We start from the raw sequence: 15283 nt of genomic DNA on the forward strand, positions 1-15283 counted from the left end.
TACTGCAGAGGAGATGGTATCAATGTCTCACTTTGGTAAACCTAAGGAGAAAGTATATACATATATAGGAAAGATCTATAATGTTTCTATATGCCAAAATAAGTCAAGCTTCTGCAATGCAAAACTGTGCAAAAACCTGATCCACCAGTCCCATCTTTCTGGTGATTAGCCATCCAATCAACTGAGGTCATCAGTGTGTCTCTGGTGTTTTATAATGGCCTAAAACCTGAACTCATCCTCTGTATCAGAATTCAGTTTTAGCTGTTACTTAATATAGCAAGGAAACTTTCTTTTGAAGATCATAAACATCCCTTTGGGTGAGCTTAAAGAAAACTGAAGATTAAATAACTCATTATGGAAATCAGTAGTCTGTTAAAAAAAAAAGTGTCATTAGTTTTTGATTTTGTGAGCTTAATAGTATCTCCTAATTAACTATGTTAAAATGTCCAAATTTTAAAAAATAAAGCAAATTATTAATCTTTAAAATGTCTGGTCAGCTTCCTCTGTGATGTGATTCTTGGGCTGTCCAGGAGTCAGACTCAATAACCTGAATGGGGGTTATTGACCTCAGCACATTCTATGTGCTAATTCTTGATTCTATGAAGATTCAGTAAATGAAATGACAAAATCTAAAGACAAGGAGCTAATGAATCCAGAAGAAAAAGGAAAATTTCTTAAGCACCATACAAATACTTTAGAGCCTGAAATATATTAAAAAAGACCAACAGAAATTAAAAATAAGGAAGGAGCCTGTTATGGTACAGTTTCTATTAATATAATTTGTATCTCAGATATCAAATTATATCAATTTTAACTTGATATATTTCGCTGTATCAAGTTTATTTTAATCATAGTTAATTGAACTGATTCAGAGAACTTTATTATATTGTAAACTATCTGGAGGCAAAGCAGATTGTCCTTATTTTTTTCTCTAGACAATTCTGAATGCAAGAACAGGGACAGAAACTCCACTGTACTATTCAACATTGTAATACTCAATGTTCTAGAGTTTTGCTGCTTTTCCTACTTGGATTTAACTTACAGATTGACATAAAAGACCTCAGAGTTTCATGCTGTTGTTATGACATTGAAGTGAGACATCCAAACATCCGAAGAGGGTGAGTAGCAGAGTGGAAAAGCAGTCCCCAAGGACAGGAGATTTTTCCACACACAGTTTTTTTTCTCACACAGCTCTGGTTTAGCCACAAAATGGCACCAAAAGCTGAGCCCAGGTAGCCAAATCTGGGCAAGATGGGAATATATATGACATAGCAATCAGAGCCACGACAACTTGTGACCATGCAATTGATAATTCATATTTTCTTGGAGGGCACAATCAGCTCTTCAAAGAGGTCACAGTTAAGCTCAACAATAAGCTCACCCAAGAGCAGATTCTCAGTTGAGGATTTTCCCCTGTGTGGGGTGGCTCTGCAAGAGAATAGGCATTTGCCACAGGAGAATTATGCTTTTATAGAGGATAGCATAATAAAGGACAACTCTCACATACCTTTTGCTGTTTCACCTGCCAATCTGATAATCACCAGCATAGAGACTGCACTAAAATCTCACTTCTCTTTTCACAGAAGATTTGGAAGCATCACGTCTGTATTTATGGATTTGTGCAAACTGTCTATAGCTTTGCCCCCAGTGACAACTCCGATCTGTAACTTCAACATTGAGTTTTTACACCATATAACACTGTATTTCTGAGACTTCAAACTTTAAGCCACCTTAGGAAACTCATATTACTTTTTAAAAAAATTCTGCTTTTTCTCTATAATCTAATCATATGCCTTTGAAGTTTCTATTTCACAAACAGGGTCTTAATTATATTTTAACTTCTTCTTTTATTTTAAACTGGATTTACCTAGGGGAATTTATCTTGGAGACAATTTGAGGTGTGTTTTTGACTCTTTCTGCTACATTTGCTCATATACAAAGATAAGTAAAATAAATTTAAGATGGCTAGGACCCTATCCAGTTATTCAAGCACTTCACTTATATAAAGTATCATGCCTGTAGACAGAGATGACTGATGCAGTTAAACACAAAATTAAATCTCTGTCAGGTAAATCCTCCACCATTAAGAGCCATATTAAAATCAGAGATTGTTACTGGATATTCTTGCTGACATTCAGAGATTAAAGTGGAATTTTTCAAGTGTGATTAACACTAGAGATGCCTATTCAAATACTTAAATCTATCAGGGTTTTTGCACTTAAAATCTAATACATATTTTATATGTCCTAAACTTGTAATGGTTCTTCATCAGTTTAAACCACTAAATGTTGCTTGTTTGTCAATAAGAAAGAAAAACCCACAAAAAGAAAATATGGATTTACATCTCCATTGAAGACAAGGCAGATGTGAGACTTCTACCTAACTCTGAGTGCCAGACTAGTGGTCATGTCTTATATGCAGTGGAAGAGGGGCTCTATCAGGCGTTTTCTAGGACAAAGTGAGATAGGTTTCACTTTGAGAAAGGTTTAGATTCAGAGTATGAGATTTGAGACTTGGTAGTGACAAAAAAGTCTCAAGAACTTTCTGATGATGGGATTGGTGCATAGTCAACAGGTACTGCTAGCCACAGTCTGCAGTCTTTGAGAGCTCTCTTTCACTGAATGCTCAAGAGTGAGACCACAAGTTAATCATGGGTGCAGAATTCAAAGCTGTTAAGCAAGCAGACAGATAAACCCACTTTTAGTGTCTCTGAAACAAGTGATGTCACTAGCCTTTCTGATTGATAAAAGCTTCGTTTTTGCTTAAGTGGAGTAAGAAGATATGAATGATACAATTTTTTCTTTTCCTATCTACTTTTTTTTTCTTGCTTTCCTCTTTTCTTATCCTACATTTCCAAAATGAAAATGCTTTTTCGTTATTCTGTAATTTTCTGTGTTAGGAATAGTCTAAACTGTCCTCATGTGTTAGTGCCTGGAAGTTTTTGGAAGGAAAAAATAAGTCTATATCCTCCAAACTTTGTTGTGCTTTCAGAGTTTCCAGAGAAGATCCAGGAATGTCTCAGTGATTCCAGCCCAAGAAGAGAGGGTCAGATTGTAGCACTACTATACAGTTTGGAAGAAGAAATAACCGATTTTAACAGTATATACAGTGCATATGACACTTCTTGCCTTCAAAGTGCCTGATACTGGGATCAGTTCTGCATGCCTTTTCCAGGAAGAAAAAGTATATTTTTTTATGATAAAATGAAAATTAGAAATTTCAAGACAGGTCATATTAAGTATTGTTTTCAGCAAACAAAACCCCCTCATCTTAGCTAATTGCATGATGGGTGTCATACTGCTCTGTAAATGGCTGTATCAGTAGCTTTCTCCATAAAGACAAATATCCCTTGTTTTTCCTCTGTTCAATTTCCATAATCTGTAATAGTATTACATCTAAATATATGCTTTTATCTGAAATATCAAAATCTTTTCAATTCCTGATGAAGTACTTTTATGGCAAACTGAATAAAAGACAGTATCATAATCTGCTTTGTTTGCTGTAAAATTCTTTCTATTTGATCCTCTTGGATTATATGATGCTATCTCAATTTTTGAAATTATTCTGAAAATTCTATATTCTTGTTATAAATTAGGTATCAATATCAATTTATTTACAGCCTTTAGATGCTCTCTGTTAAATGTGGTGCCATCTTAGAGAGAATAAGAGGATTTGGGGCTCAGTGTTTTTCATAATTCATTTGTATTCCTTTACCGATTGGTATGCAATAACAGTCCCCAAAAAGACGGTGTGTATTCCACTGAGGTACTGTAGAAAATTACACAAAAAATGAAACAAGATGAGCTTGTAATGGATACATTATGTCACTACCACACTGTTTTTTGTGGCATTATATATATTTGAATTTGCCATCACAGTAACATTTGTCCCCACTTTTCTTAGGGGCTTGCCTGAGCTATCCAAAAATATAAAAGTATTTATTCAAGCTGCTGGAAAGGGAACTTTTTCTCTCTGAAAATGTTGTTTGCTCTCTGATTTTCAAATATTTGTTCCATTGCAGTTTTTCTCAGATGATTTCCTGTGGAACATTAGGTCAAGTCTGAATGCAACTATTTGCTGAGACATCCAACAATTTGCATAGGTCAGTAGCATCAGGGAAAATATTTTGCCCTTCAGATTTACTTTTATTTGTTGTTGTTACAGCTTGTTCAGCAAAGAGAAGACAATGTTGGAAGACTACCAAAGAGCCTGAGAGTAAAATATCAGACTTGCTACCAGAAATTGTACAGTTTGCCATTTAAAAGTTAATAGAATGGAAGGGTTGACAGTAGAAAATATTTTACTTTGTAACTGAGAATGATTCTCTGTCATTCAGAAACTCTCTGCCAAGTAAACCACAGACATGTCTGGAAGTCAATATGTTGCTTCATATTTAAGAGTGGAATAATAAAATTAAATGTAGATGGTGATATGAGAAAGGCTAAACAACTTATCTCTACAAAGGTAAATTCTCTCTAATGAATTCAAACTCTTCCAAAGAATAAAAATAAAAATATGATCCTGATGATAATTCATTTAATTTTTTAAAAACCCATTAACGAGGTCTCTAAGAAAGGCAATAAACAAATGAAACTATTATTGTTTGAGGGTAGTACACAGTCGTGTACAAAATGGGTAATGGGAAACAAAAGGGGAAAAAAAATTTCATCAGTTAAAAAAGTTAAAGTAAGGTGTCTCAGACTTTCATATATATTCAATGTTTTGTTTATTAATGTACTAATGCATTAGAAAGAAAGCTAAATAAGAAGAAAAGTGTACTGAAAGAAAAGTTAATGAAGTTTCAAAAAAAAAAAGCAAATTAAACTTCAGGTGAACTGAAAAGTTGCTGAAGTTCAGCGTTGCAGAATTGAAAGAAAAGAGATTTTCTTAAGAAAATTGTATCTACTTGTATACTAGAAGGGATTTTATGTTTAACATGCCAGTCCTGGAAAAATATCTGGGCCTTGCTCTTCAGTGAGCTCTGTGTAGTTGCAGGTGGAAAGGACAAGTAGATTTACAACACCTGAGAAATAAGATAGAAAAAAGTCTCCTGCTCAGCTAATGCCAGTAGCCTACCTGGTATACTCCATCCAGAAACAGATAAACCCACATCAAAAGGGAAACAGAGAATCAGAGATGACAGCATTTCTGTCATTGGAACGTCTGAAGAAAGACTGAAAGATTAAGTTATGAAATTTCAGAAAAAAAATGGTGAGAGCGGAAGATCAAAGATCTATACAATTATAAGTGCTGTAGAGATGAGGAACAATTTCTGATCTTGTTGTTTTATGTTCCAGAAATGGGGGTCAAAGGAATAATGAAATTTAAAAATACAACAACTTTTGAAATAATAGATGGAAATATTTTTCCATGTAAAGCATGGGATTGGCAGTCAGACAGCAATATTTTCTTGAGAACAAATAACTAAGATTCAGAAAATGATCTTTCCAAGGTAAGGTCAGAGTATACTTTCTAGAGGAAAATATTTTTGCAGACCTTCAGAGTGCAAAACTTGGTTCAGCTTAGATACTTTGTAGAGGCGTGCTTGGTGTCTTTTTGAATAACTTTTAGGCTTTTCTCTGCATATGTAAAGGGACTTACTTACGTGACTTCAGGAGAGTTCCAGCATTAGGTGCTTAAAGTGCAGATGTACACAAAGTGTCCTGGATGCCTTACAGTGCCTAATTCTGAAATTTCTGGCTTCTTCCTCTGCACAGACAAATGCTGACTACCATGGGAATAATATTTTGGATGGGATGGGTAATTGATGAAGCCCTGCAAGTGTCTGTTGTCCTGTGAACTGTTGCCATCTAGGGAATTACTCTGAATTTCAGTGGAAGACAACTGTGAATAAATCATGTGTTGGCTTTATTGATGTGTGTCCAAAGCACAATTACAGGCTCAGAAGACTTTGTAATCTTCTACTCCTTGTCGACTGAACACTCATATTTGTTGTCAAAATCAATGGAAAACCTACAAAAGCAGCCATTGGAAATGCTTGATCTGATTTGCCCACTTTGTTTAATAAAATAATGTAAAAAGGTATGTGTCTAATATATTAAAAGGAGAATTTAAATGCTTAATAAAAGAAATCCTGAAGGATCAGTGACAAAGGAAAACAGATTATCTTTTTTATAATACACGTCCTTGCAAGACTAGATCTTTTTTACTGACTTCATTCTCAGCTGAATTTGACCTGTGATCCAGCCTTATAAATTGCAAGCGTGGGAGAAGGGAATAATTGGGATAAGGTGTAAGGAATCCTTATGTCTTTTTGTGCAGCACTGTTAATTTATAGATTTAAAGTTATTGTGCAGCTTAAACCTGGATATTTAGCTGGCTTCTGGCTAGCTGGAACATCAAAAGCGCATTCATGCTTCCTGTATGACATTCCCCAGAAATAACTAAGAAAAAAAGAAAACAGAAAAATATAGAAATGTAACCAAAATAGTTTACCAGCAACAAACACTACTTATTATTTATTTAAACATTAACAGATCTTTATTTAAAATTAGGCCAGAAGTTATTTTTGAACTTTGAATTTGTTTGGAATTTAGACACTTTAAACCTTTGAAAATGTACCTATTTTTAAGTTTTCCCTGACATTTTTTATGATTTTTGCTCCTGAATCAAAACCTGTTATGTCAGGTAGCTTTCCGTTGATTCCTCCAAAATACCTCTTTCCTAAATGCACTCAGCACAATAACTGCAGATCTTTCTCTGCTAGTCTGTGACCTAGCTAATGTTCCTTTTGATTAAGCTATATTTCTCCTCATATTGACAGGTTTTGTTCTTTTTTTTTTTTTTAATTCAAATTCTGTGTTTATGAATATCAAAGACATCTTGGAAACTCAGTACTGTCAGCATAGTCTGTCATCCTGTGCTGTAAACAATGGATTTTTTGTGGAATTTGTAATGGGATAAAAACGCAGAACAAAAAAGGTTTTTTTGGTGATCAGGTGCTTTTCTTCATGCCAGGAATCTCACCCTTGCTGATACCAATCTGCACAATGGCAAGCCTGTGAATAATCTTAAAACACTAATAGACCAATAGTCAGCTGATCCAGCCTTTCTTAGCAACAAAATAGACAACTTGGCCCAGCACCCTGTCCAGATGAGTCTTAAATGTCCCCCACTTCCCTGTTGAGATTGTTCTTACGACTGATTTTTCTTATTGTGAAAATTTTCTTCCTGTGTTTAACTGGAATCGCCCCAGAAACAAAGTGTATCCACCATTCCTTGCCTTTTCCAAGTGACTCCTTGTAAAAAGGAAGTGTCCTGGTTTCAGCTAGGCTAGAGCTAATTTCTTCTCAATAGCTGTTACAGTGCTATGTTTTGGATTTTGAATGAGGTTGATGTTGATAGCACACTGCTGTTTTGGTCCTTTGTTAAGTTGTGCTTATCCTAAGTCATGTTCTGCTAGTGAGGAAGTGCACAAAAGACTCATAGCCAAGACAGGTGACCCAGAGGGATGTTCCACACCACAGAACATCATGCCTGGAGTATAAAATGAGAGACGTTACCCTGAAGTGGGGGCTGATCTGGGTTTGAGAAGGGGGCTCTAGCATCAGTCAGCTGGTGGTGAGCAGTTGCATTGTGCACCACTTATTTTTTGTTGTTTATTATCATTATTGCTATAATTTACCATTACCAGTGTATTTTACTTTAATCATCTAGATGTACATATCTCAACCTAAAAGTTTTACTTTGGTTCTTTTCCCCATTCCACTAGTGTGAAGGGCAGAGAGGGGGGGGTTGAGTGAGCAGCTTCATGGTGCCTTATTTTCAGCTGGGCTTAAAATATGGCAGGAAGTCTCCATCTTTAAGAAGTGTAACACACTTTAAATACTGGAACATAGTAATGAGATCTCATAAAGCCTTCTCATCTCAAAACTGACTTGCAGCCTTTCCTCCTATGGCAGGTTCCACATTGAAAATTTTTGTGCTGTTCTCTGGACTTTCTGTAGCCTGTCCAAAACTTTTTGTACAACAGGAAACAAAATCGAACCAAAAATTTCAGACATGTCCTTAAAACCACAGAGTGGCAAAATTTTCCTCTTCAGCAGAATGAGAAAATAATACATTAAGCTCCTATGCTCCTTTGCCATTAAAGTTCTAAAAATTCTGATGTTCCAAATTCCTTCAAAGTTGGTTAATCTCAGAAGCCAGCCCCAGACATCTCTTTTTTTGGGTGATTACATTTTCACTGATTGACACACAGAATCCTTCATCTAGGCTATGAACTATCTGTGTGTCATGATAATTACTAAAGATCCACTCTCATGAATACTAACAAGCTTCTTGGAAACTTAGCAAATCTCCCCTGTCTACTTTTTTCCTTCTTAGTGACTTAACTGTACTAAATTAGTACTCAACCATACTGTGCTAGCTGATTTTTTTTTTTAACTTCATATTTTGCTTTCAGTTCTTTTCCTTTCTCACTAGCACTAAATACACTCATGTTTAATTACTGTTTTTTCACAGACTTGTGTAGGAGCCACAATTCCGGGTCAGAATCAGGGCGCAGTTATACTACTTAGATTAACTGCAGTAGACAAATCCAACAATAAAGCAGACTACTGACAAGTCTAGAGCTATTTTTTTAAATTTACATTTTGATTTTTTAAATTTTAATGTAAATTTTAAAGTTTCTAAATTGTAAAATTGGAGTCTGTTTGCATTTGGTCATCTGGTTTTATGGGTGTTAAAACACCAACAATCCCAATGAGTGTAACAGGATTTATGACTCCTGCAGCCCTAATATAATTAAAATGATACAAGAAAGCTGGTCAAAAAGTCAGAAATCCAGGACATGCTGAATTCCCAGAAGTTTGTCAAAGTAGATGAAACCTGTTTGGTTTGTACTGTTGTAGTCTTGACATTGTAATAAAAAAAAAAAAATTCTTTCGACTGTATTTGTTTCCAGAACTGTGTCTCGAAAATAGACAGGTGGCAACTTGGGATACATTACATTGTGCTGTAATTGGAGCTGGTTTTGAACAGAGTTGTGAGACAGCCTCCTTTTGGAGAACAGTGACAATCTAACTTACTGAGATTTCTCAGTAAACCATTTTCTTGGAGGTTACTGGAACAGGAACTTCACTCTTCATGGCCACTCCAGTTTTATGCAGATTAAAGGCATTTAGACACTATTTTCTTATAGAGCCAATTGGTCCCACATTGTATCTTTATGCTCTGTGGACCAGCAATAACAGGCAAAAATATTTAAGGAAAGAGTGTCTGTATTAATCAACCTTCATGAAAATCTTGTTTGTGGGAAATTGTGGCTTGGAATAGCAAAGTATAACAAGAGGCCAGAAAATCCATCTGAGTTTTAGGGAGAGGAAGAGCTCAGTACATGAGTAGAATGGAGGGAAAGAATCATGTTTCAAACCAGCATGAAGCATTGATTCACAGAATGATTAAGAATAGAGAAGACCTCTAAGGTGATCAAGTCCAATCATCAACCTAACAAGGCCAAGTCCACCACTAAATCATGTCCCTAAACACCACATCTACAAGTTTTTGTCCAGTTTCCAGACAGATGGTCTGTTCCAGTGCATGAGTACCATTTCAAGGAAGACATTTTTCATCATATACAATCTAAACCTCCCCAGCACGTGTTTTTGGGAGACTCCAAGTCTGCAGTAGGGAGGTGGGCCATAGGACCTGGCCAGAAGGTCAGCCAAAGCCAAGCACTCTATGTCCTTCCATCTGACCTATCTGGCGTGAATATTGAAACACTCTACCACTCAGTGTAGTAGGAAATACAAGACGGAAAATTCTGAAGTGTGTCACCAGTACATCAGATCAGCTTTCTAAGTGAACATACAGAATCCCAGGACAGACTTCAGAAAGAACACGTGCTAAACCTGCTGTTCTGGACCTTGGATCAGTAAAACAATCAATCTCTAGTGCCAGGAGTTTGTATGTGCTATTGGAAACTGAATAATCAGTAGGATTTCCCAATCTTGTTTTGAAGAGTCTCTGAAGAACTTAATTCAAAATGTAATTGTCAAGACAAAAGTTAATTTTTAATATCTTTTTAAAAGGCATGTTCTGTTAACACAATTAGACAGAATGGTACAAGAGAAAAGGAGAAAGAAAGGGCGAAGGAGACTTAAGAAATACAGCATCATGTGTGATGGCCTCTCTCTAAATTCATTCAATTCCTTGCAGCTATAACTTCAAAATGTAGAGATATATTTTGCTGTCTCCATTCTCCCCAGTTTGATGTCACCTTGCTTCTGTTGTCTACAATACTACAACCAGAAATAAGGAACTACAGAACAGACTTTTATATTATTGTACCCAAAAGAACGAATGTAGTTATTTTAGTTTTTACACTTTGCTCTCTCATTTTGGATCTGTTTTGTCAAATATTGGTTTAGGGTTATTTTTGTGAATCTCTCTTGATATATTCTGTGAAATTGCAGCTGTCTCAAACATCTATTGTCACCAGATATCTTAGGCTGTGGTTTAACTGTTGGAAAGAGAAGTACAGGTGAAATTCATACCTCCAGTCTCTAAAAGGAAGTTTTATTCTTAGCTCAAGCAAGGCTGCACCTTCATTGCAGAGGTGGAGATTATATCACTTAAATTGTTAATGCAGCATTACTAACCAGGCACTTCAGGTGCCAGGGTCATCTTTTTCTTCAGTTTCTGCGTAATCAATGGAGACACATTGACTCCAACTATGACTCACCTGTTGAAAGAGCCTAGGTACCCTAGGGATGCAGATATTTAAAGAGATTATCCTCCCTTATTGTAAACTCCTATGTTAGGGGATATATTTATTGACATTCTAGTGATAAACTGCTACTAATTCTAAGGATATGAAACAGATAGTTTCATATAGTCTCCAAATAGTAAAGTAAATTTATTAAAATTTATTTTACTGGGTAGTTTTGCCTTACATCCACAGATCATGGCACAAGTGAATCACAGAATGAAGTGAGATATCTGTATTTGGGAAATGTAGCTCAAAAATATGTTAGAATTTGACCCCTAACAATATTATTGGTAAACACTCATTCCAAAAAGTGCTGTAGGCACAAAACGAGGAACAACTCTTTTGGCAGACAATTCTGCTTTTGAATTGAACATGACCAGTTAAAAGACACACCAAGGACTTTGCAACAAACTGTGCAAAGTAGTTGCATATCAAAATTTGCTATATAATTTCTCCCATCAGGTAGTCCTCCTTGTGAGATGAAAATATAATTCCAGTGTCTAACTTGCTCCTGTAAAAAAGAAATGCAGGAGATAGACCAATGTGGTATTTGCTTAAAATTAGAGATTAAATAATTACACTGATTTATGCACAGAGAAAGCAGTGGGGATAATGTGTGCAGCCTTCATCAGCCAATGACACACATCACCACATACAGTATCCTGTCACATTCTAACATTGTATATAAATGTCAGCCCTGCTATTTATTTTCAATTTAAAATGAATTAATATTAGCACTATCATGCTGGAAAATCTTATAATGAAGACAGCTGATTATCTTTTTTTTTTTTCCCCTGAAGGACAGGGAATGACAAGGACTCATTTCACTGCAATAGTGAACATCTCTTATTATTTTATTGAGAAACTGATTCATTCATCCTGGTCTTATTTATGTTGAAATAGTCTATAAGCAAAAGACACAAGAAAGGAGAGATCAAAATTCATCACTTCAGAAAAATTGTTTGGAAATATTAGAGAAAATCAAGGGTAATATTTTTCTCTTTATACACTCTAGTACCTGTGATTGATTTATATTATAATTAATTGCTTTACCCGTATTCATCAATTTTGTGTTAATTCCAAATTGTTCTCAAAATAATTCCAAACAGTTCTCAAAAATTCTGCAGACATTATTACTTAAATCCTTTGCTTACTGAACCACAGAACAAATCACTGGCTTACATGATTGATTGACTGACTGACTGACTGACTGATTTGTATTTCCTTTGTCTAACAAAAGACAGTGTATCGTGATGACTTTTTAAGCATATGCAAAGTCATGTTTTAATATTAGCTATTCCAAACATTTGAAAACCCAAGACTGAGACTGAGAAAATCACAAAGCTAGATTAATTATCATGTGCATTTATAAAACAGTATGTTGAAGATTGATTTTTACAAAATGGAGAATCAAATTGAGGATATGATTTCAAGAACATTTGTAAGCAGTAAGACATGTACTGAATGAAGAGATGCTTTCATTACAAAAAAAAGGTCACTAAAGGCTGTATGATATGGTGGTTTTGAAACAGGTCTGGAGAATCATTAAATAGATTCATTGAATAATCCAGGTGGGTAAGGGCCTCAGGAGATTTCTAGAGCATCTCCCTACACAAAGCAGAGCCACTTGTGAGATGAGAGTAAGTTGCTCAGGGATTTTTCTTGAACCTCCTCACCAAAGATGGAGCCTGCAGAGGTTCCCTGTGCCACTCCTGATGGTCCTCACGGGTAAAAATATATTTTCTGATTATATTTTGGAATCTCTCTTGTTTTAGTTATGTCTGTTATCTTTTTGCTATAAAGAGCTTGTATTTGTCTTCTTCATGACTTCCATTTAGATGTCATTAGATTGCAATTAGACCCTCTAAACTTCAGAGACTATCACTTGATATTTATTCTTATATATATTTAGCAGTCATGTTCAGAGAAAGTATTTTACTACCTTTTTAGCCTGATCCATCAGTTTTCTTTACCTTTTTTTCCCCAGAAAATTAGAAAAAGAAAGGTTTTTTTTTTTCTTATGCAGTGATAGAAAAAAATTCTGAATTCACATAAAGTTACTATTCAAAAAGTTCGAGATGTTGGAGAGTGAATTTAAACATATTCCCTAAACTACTCCTCTGCAACTTACAAATAGACCCCTTTCTAAGAAAAGAGGAGTTTCTTGTATAGTCAAATGACTTGATTTTTCTTAAACAAGTATAATTGCAAATTTCAAAGAAAACATTATATTTTATGTATTCTGATAGAAATTGTAAAATATGGCTGCTGTCACTAGATTTGTTAGATTTGTATAGTTGTTTCCAAAAGCTGTCCCTCTATTTCTATAACAAAAGATGAGAAAAAGAGTGGCAAGCAGGGAAAGTTTCCAAAGAGCAGAGAAACCAGCACTGGCAAAAGACAGGCCAGGATAAAAAATTTGCTACTAACAATCATTCATTGTATCATGCTGTTACTTTAAAACATTATTCCACCATGGACATTAATTATAACTGTTTATTGTTAATAATTTCCAATGTTATGCAGCTCTGTGTAGATACTTTATACTTCTAAATTCAAGTTTTCAAGGGCATTGTTGACACTGGGTAACTCTCACCACCTACAGGAAGACATGAAAAGTATTTGACAAATATGCAAACAGTAGTAGAGAGTAAAAGGTCAATAAATGTGAATGCGAGAGGCTAATATTAATCCATTAAAATAATGTATATACACACAAAGGATCCTATTTCTACTTCATTCACAGTGACTGAGCTGCTCTACCTCCACTCACAAAAGCTTTTCCATAAATAAGCATATATGAGATAATGCAAGATTTTAAAACAAAATCTTTCTCTGCTGTATTCTAATTAAACACAAAAGTGCTGGGGGCACACAATGTAATTAATTAAATTGAACACAAGGTTATTGAAAGCAAATTTAGCAAAAAAAAAAGTCACTAAATCCTTTTGGAGCTTAGATCAATTAAAACTTAATTGTAAATTATTCTTGCTGCAAAATGTGGGTTTGCTTTAAATAAAAAATGAGACATACAAGGAAATAAATATAACATTGTTTGTCTTTGAGGACCACAGTGTGTTTAAGCTATTATGCAATTATGGGATTGCAGCACATGTCCAGGTGCTGACTGATGTTTTGTCATTGAATAGGCCTGAACTAAAGGGGCTGTAGTGAAACATGAACATTTCTATAATGAATATGCAGTATCATTATGCAAGATTTTTTAAAAATCAGAATGTTCAAAGGGGCATTTGTGCAAATGCATCCAGGAGATATAGTGAAGTTATAAAATGTTTTGCCTTGTCCCTTGTGCTATCTCTATTCTGAAGAAGATCAGGTTCACTTTTTCTTCTAACGTGATCTGTACTTTGGTTTATATCAGCCCTACAGGATCAGTGAGAAAGTTGAGAATTAGGCCTTCTGTTGTAGTACAACTTCAAAGTATAGAACAGCAACTGGGGAATCTGTAAGTTAAAATGCTGTGTATATCAAAACTGTTTTCACTTTGGCTTCTTCATTTGAGCACAATGGATTAATTTCAACTCCCTGTATTGTTAGGATGCTTCATAAATGTAATCTTTTTAATACCCGTATTTTTCTGCAGAGTTCTGCTGCTTGCAAAACAGTCTCTTTTCTTTTAATGACATTTTCTGTGCAAGTGCATTTTATACTTGGTTGTGATCTCTGGTCAGACAGTGTCTTATGTATTTTGTATCTATTATCTGTACTTTCAAGCAAAACTGAACAAGTAATGTACTCTCAGATCTTAAAAAAAAAACAAAAAAAAACAAAAAAAAACCCCAAAATAAAATAGCAAAAACAACCAAAAAAAAAAAAAGAAAAAAAAAGACCAAAAAAAAGACCCTCACAACCTTTAACACTGTAACAATATTGGTAAGTGAAGAGCTGTTCAAGGATAACACTAGTCACCAGTGTTCATAGAACCATAGAATGTTAGGGTTTCAAGGGACTTTAAAGGTCCTCTAATTCTACTCTCCTCCTACCATGGACAGAGATGACACTCACTAGATCAGCTTGCTCAGGGCTCCATCCAGCCTGGCCTTCCAGGGATGGGGCATCCACAGCTTCTCTGGGCAACCTGTTCCAGTGCCTCACCACCCTCTCACTACAGGATTTTTTTTTCCCTTTTCTTTAATCTGAACTTGCCCTCTTTCAGTTTAAAACCTTTGTCTCTTGCCTCGTCGCTCTCTGCCCATATAAAAACTCTCTCTCCCTCCTTTTTACAAGCCCCCTTATGGTAATGAAATTTCACAATGAGGTCTCCCCAACATCTTCTCTTGTCCAGACTGAACAGCCCCAGGTCTTCAGCCTGTCTTTGTGGGAGAGGCATTCCATCCCTCTGTTTATCTTTGTGACTCCTCTGCTCCCCTCTAACAAGCCTATTTCTTATGCTGAGGATCCTAGACTTGGATGCAGTACTCCAAGTGGTGTCTTACAAAGGCAGAGGTCAGTGGTTCTGTTGTTTGGGTTGTTTTGTTGTTGTTGTTGTTGTTGTTTTTTTTAAATGGGCTAAATGCAGTGGAAGTTGGA

General features: G+C 35.4%; 1 protein-coding gene across 1 annotated transcript in view; it reads right to left on the reverse strand.

Moving 5' to 3' along the window:
- The window catches only part of NALF1 (NALCN channel auxiliary factor 1), a 436678-nt gene that overhangs the window by 21784 nt on the left and 399611 nt on the right, over nucleotides 1-15283 (reverse strand). The gene's annotated exons all lie outside the window — the stretch shown is intronic.

This window comes from Cinclus cinclus, chromosome 2, assembly GCF_963662255.1.
Source record: "Cinclus cinclus chromosome 2, bCinCin1.1, whole genome shotgun sequence".
Lineage (NCBI taxonomy): Eukaryota > Metazoa > Chordata > Aves > Passeriformes > Cinclidae > Cinclus > Cinclus cinclus.